The sequence below is a fragment of the Ptychodera flava genome (assembly GCF_041260155.1).
Source record: "Ptychodera flava strain L36383 chromosome 3 unlocalized genomic scaffold, AS_Pfla_20210202 Scaffold_25__1_contigs__length_14229661_pilon, whole genome shotgun sequence".
Taxonomy (NCBI): domain Eukaryota; kingdom Metazoa; phylum Hemichordata; class Enteropneusta; family Ptychoderidae; genus Ptychodera; species Ptychodera flava.
Genome location: NW_027248279.1, coordinates 7321052 through 7326741, shown reverse-complemented (window position 1 = coordinate 7326741; position 5690 = coordinate 7321052). Strand labels below are relative to the sequence as shown.

Genomic DNA, 5690 nt, shown 5'->3' with positions numbered 1-5690 from the left:
TAAAATCGCGGGAAAGTGTGATGGCGATTTGCGTATTTCAATGACTAACTTTGAAATGATGTAACGAGAAAAATCTCGCACGTACCACCCTCCAAAGCTGCCATTTTAAAGTGTACATCATTTTGGAGATATTTCATTCGAAAGACACCGAATATCTGTCAACTGGGGTTAAAAAACTCCGCCGAAAGTTGCCAATGGCTCGTTCCCGCAAAATCGTAAGTTCACTTCCGTATTCACAAATTTTAATATTCATGAAAAATGCCCTTCTGCGATTGGCAAATACAAAAGGTCATGACTTCAGCAAATGTCTCCTATTTTAGAGTGTACACGAACTGTCTACAATATGAAGGTATACCTAACCCTGATGATGATGTTTGTCGCACCTCCTTGTGGTAAGTGTCAAGGTTTTGTTACTTATACTGTTTCACTGACAATATGCGCCGCCTACACTCGACGTGACGGTTTAATCACATCGGAAAACCAACGTTCCCACATCATCATGTGTCATGAATCAGCACAGAATATCAGATCTATGTATTTCTGTTGATCGCAGTATGGCGGCTTCAAAGTCCGATTTTAGGTTTTCTGCATCAGTCTCTTCCTTCCTTTGGGCTGACTGCATTCTCTGGGTGTGACAATTTCATTTGATATGGCGGGACGTGTCTTCAGTAGCCGATACACAAAATGTCCATTGCTAGAAAAAGCAAGGCAGCTGCAAGCTTAAGGTGACGATTTTGGTTTCGATTCACACGTTAGAATAGTCAATCATGATATAGAGTAGATCATACCTCCGTGGTTACATAGGATATACTACACTATGCGTAACGAAAATAACTCATTTCCGTGTGACTCAGCCTTTCATCATGCAAGTGACCTCGAGTTCATAATAATTACTATTCAGCATAATAAAGCTTACCGTTAAAGGGAGCTATGTGCTCGTCTGCATGTTGAGTTACTACTTTTCATAAAGGGCCAAGCTCTGACTATCAACGTTTATTAACAGGCAAGGGCGACAGGAGAGCCAAAATCAAAGGGCGAGGCTTGCCGAGGGCGTTATAGGCCGTGGGCGGGCGGCGGGAGGGGGTCTACGTGATCCCCAGAGGATTACAAATTTGTATTTTTCAGAGGTCTTGGGATCCCTAGAATACGAAATGGAATTTTTAACAGAAAAAATTATAGGGATGCAGTAGCTGTTATGGTCATGTTTTGAAGTGTACCGCAAAATCGCGATTTCGCGACCCACATACATTTTCTTCAAATCTGCGTTCTTGTAAGTCATCTGCTGAGCTTATTTTTTTAACATTACCTCAGTTGTTTGATATCATTAAAAAGGCAATTTATTCTTCGTTAAAGTTCCATTAGCTGTATCTTTGGCGATTTTTCCGTTAGTTTTGATTGAAATGATCACTGGCTCATGTTGAATAGCCTGTCAAATAACAGAGAATCGCACATTATTCGGAAACATTACGTGCCCTACAACTAAATAACATGTGATTTTACAACGAAAATTTCAATTTTTGTCCGGACAGAAATACAAACTCTGTTGACACGCGGATTGCAACGTAGGCATTCTTCTGCACCTGCGCGAGCCATTTACAGCAATTTCAAAATAAATATTCATTACTTATGCCCGGTAGTTACGTCGTAGTCCATTGTCTGAGCTCGTAGTCCATTGTCCGAGCACGTTGCGTAGCCAGATGTCTGGCAATCCACGACGCAATAAACGTAAACTTGTACATCTCGCGTGATCGCGGCGTCACCACATCTGCGTTCTCCCCAGCACGCTGAGCATGCCAGACGTCAACAAACGAGCTCGGAAGGGCAACACGTTTGAACAAAAATTAGCAGTTTTATGTGGCTATAACATCACTAATCATGTTTGTTTCTTCGTAAAATAACATTTTGCAACAAATATGAGCCTCCAACATGGAATTTTCCGAGGTAAAAAATGGTCAAAAGTTACAAATAATGGCCCTTTAAGATGACATACTGTAATATGATATATCTTGTACACATTTTGTGAAATATGACCAAACCTTACCCATACCCAAAGTTTAACATCGCAAATTACCGTAGTTAATCGCAAATTCTACCAGTTTGTTAGCTAGACACAATAAAACATGCAATGCCTTGTAAGAAATCTGTTGTACAGGGACATGCCAGAAATATGAAACTTTTAACAGAAAAAATATTTGCATTCTATGGTTGTAACAGCCATATTTTAAAGGGTACCGCTAAATCACATTATTGCCGACTCGCGAGGTTCTTTGTGTCGCGGAGTCTATTATTTTCATTATGTTATCAACGAATCTAAGAAAACCGTCAAAATTTAAGAAAATTACCCACGCGAAAGACGACGGGCCCCCGGAATTTGTATTACGCAAATGTTTTATTCTCTTAAAGGCCAACGACTTGATCCCTGGGATCAAGTTTGTTTAAGGCTGTAAGAGGAGTATTGAGAGTCAAAGCCTTTTGCTTTTCATTGAAATTGCAATCTAGTATGTAAATTTCCTAGCAAGATGACGCCAACACAGGCCTTTAAGAGTGACGTGCTGCGCTGTGTGCGAGCTCAGTGTTTTTGTCAGTGACTCGGTATTTCAATACGTGACGCACTGTCACGCGCGCTGTAAGCCGTCGCGGACTGGAATTTGAATTTCTGCTCTCTGGCTTAAAGCACATTGAACATGTTACAGATCAAAAGTTCACAGTTTGAATAGTAACCGTCGACGGCTGACGAAAAAATGTTGAAAATTATTGTCGTTACTGTCAAATGTTAACACGAGTTGGAGATTGGTCGTATTGGTAGTCGGTGATAGAGCAGCTATAGGCTGAATTATTCAAAGATCAACTTATTATTTTGGAAGTTAAGTCAGTGTCGTAATGAACTATCAAGAAATCCTATGGTTTCCCATCGGTTCTGTGGTGATGACCCAACTCAGTCACAGTCAGCAGGTATCCCAGTCATAAGCGTATTTCCAACTTATTGGAACTCGTGCACCATGGACCTTAATTATTCATTTTATAGAGTCGTTTTATGTTGTTTTGCGGACAAAATAAGAATTGCTACACTATTTAAACAAACTTAAAACTAGTTTGTCCCAGAGCCTGATCATCCCGGACTTGCAATTCACAATTTAACAATCTTTGATGTAATATTTGAACGTTTTTTCAAGTAGTTTTTTGTCACTTATAAAACAAACATGACAATAATAGTTCACCCTTAGGAACAAAAACAATGCTATTAAAAATTAATATGAACGCACTTATGAACTCGTCCGTGATATTCTACTCATCATTCGGCAAAAATCCTTGTAAAATATATAAAATCACGGACAATGCTAATTCGTGTATTTTTTTATAGTTGGTATTAACATAATGTGGGAGTGCCGTTTGAAAGACCATGGATCATACCAAACGATTTTGTTTGAATTTGTAATTTTTGTCTTATACTGTAAATGTTCAGCTTTCACTCTTGAATTACTGCTACTACACTACCACCTGTTTGTTGTTAGGATCCTTTATTGACGCGCAAGGATGAATTACGCGTAGCCTGAGGAGACCATGACAGTTTCCCAGGCCGCATTGAAGTCATTCTCGCTGACAATTTTAAAATTTATGAAACTCGTCACACCAGTTTGGCGCTTCGTTTAAAGTTGTTAGCAAGTGTGTCTAGTTTCTCCTACTCTGGTCACGTTACAGATCGGCACCGACAAGAGTGTTTATTTTTATTTTATCTTTGAGTTAAAAATGAACAGCTTTATGTCACCTCGTGTTACACCTTTCTTACACGTCGTGTCAGGTGGAGCCAGGTAAAATACGTCATAATATCCAAGGCAGTAACTGAGTTGTGGTGATGAAAACCCGAAATAAAAGAATATGGTCATAATATCAGCCGCCGTTCTTCGTCGTCTGTTGATGACAATCCATTCCACATTTTGCTTTTCAGTGTACAGCTTAAAGTGTTACATGTGCAAGAAACAGTATGACGGTCAAATGCCACCCACAGCCAATAACAACTCAGAGTGTCTGGAGGAAACAACATGTGACGACACTCTTCTGCCGCTCTATGAGAATTATGATACTTGCTCTACTCAGGTTGAGTACAACAGTAAGAAGACTAGTTATTTGAATATCATTCACAGATTTACAGTGAATTTTGCACACCCCCAGGCCGGGGTCATCGAAGCCTACAAAGCATTATGAGGGTTACGACAGATAGATAAAAATATACGTTTCCCGTAACCCGACGAACCCAATTTAAAACCCTCCGACCCTTAACTTTTTATCTCATTTTCAAAAATCAAGCATAAATGTGCCGAATTTTGCTACTTTTTGTTGAATAATCTGAAATAAATTAAAATATATAACAAAACAAAAAGTAACCAACTGAGGTACCCTAATTTATTAGGGTTTGTTTACAAAAACTCCCGTTTATTTTTCTAACGCCTTATTCGGAGACCTTCAAGTAAAAAGCTACCACACTGATGGTGGTTCCCTTTCACGCAAATGTCATGATTAAGTTTATTTATTTACTTATTTCACATCAACGTCCCCTTTGCTTAGGGTGAAAACACCACGATAATTATGGAGCCGTTCGCCTGGATTGTTGTAGGAATGGAAAGCAAATATAATACCAGTGGGTTCCTTTATGTTGACTTGCCTGCAATGCTTACATCTCAGTCGGTTTTGTCAGCATGTGTGTCCGTGATAGCATCTACTCGGCCAGTTATATTCGTTCGCTTTCTCCCATCCAATGAACTAACTCACTCACTCACTTAGAATTTCACTCACTCCTTTGCGTCTTTTCTCAGGTGACACAGGCAAACTCAAGATAACAAAGGGTTGCTTCGGTTCATTCGATAAACACTCCTTTGACGACTGTATTAAGGAGAAGGACAAGTTGGCAGTAGATTATCACTGTGATACAAAATACAACGTATGGAAATGTCGTTATTGTTGTCAAGATGATCTGTGTAATAAAAGCGGCGCTTGGAGTCAAAGGTCGCATCGACAATGACGTTATCGGACTGATACTGGCAATATTTGGCACAAATATCATTGCAAATGATTAACTCATTTCAACAGCTGATCATATATAAGTTCATAGCTTTGTAGTGTGTTTTACGCAGATTATTTCAGAAACTGTATATGTATGATAACAGGGTAGTGTGCAAGGGTAGTACACAGCCCCAATCTGATTGGATCAGATTTAGAGACGACCTCCTCCCTACGTCAGACAAAAGAAGATGGCTGTACAAGACATGATAAGAAAAGAGCAATGAATGATGCAACATGTGACCATCTCTGATTCTTATTTAACAGAGTGCACGGGAATATAGCTAACAAATTTCAAACCATGGAAACCTAGCTGAGTATAGTCAGATCTCAAATTGTTCAAATGTTATTCATTAGTGACTAACAGGTGGAATGATGCCTATCTAGATGAAAGATAATAATAATAATAATAATATTTATTTCTTACACGCACTACACATACGTCTCAGTGCGATTTACATATTTTAAAAGAATAATAATAATAATAATAATAATAATAATAATATTTGGTTCTTATATAGCGCACATATCCACAAGTAGATGTGATCAAGGCGCTTTACAATTATTATTACCCCTGGTCACTGGACCATTATACCACTCAACTCCCTGGGGAGCAGACAACAGCTCACATGTGC

General features: G+C 39.0%; 1 long non-coding RNA gene across 1 annotated transcript; it reads left to right on the top strand.

Moving 5' to 3' along the window:
- Positions 1-298: 298 nt before the first annotated feature.
- On the top strand, positions 299-4930 carry LOC139125484 (uncharacterized). The gene is made up of 3 exons (XR_011550243.1): positions 299-392; positions 3947-4108; positions 4812-4930. It is a non-coding gene; the product is annotated as an uncharacterized lncRNA (long non-coding RNA).
- Positions 4931-5690: the final 760 nt, after the last annotated feature.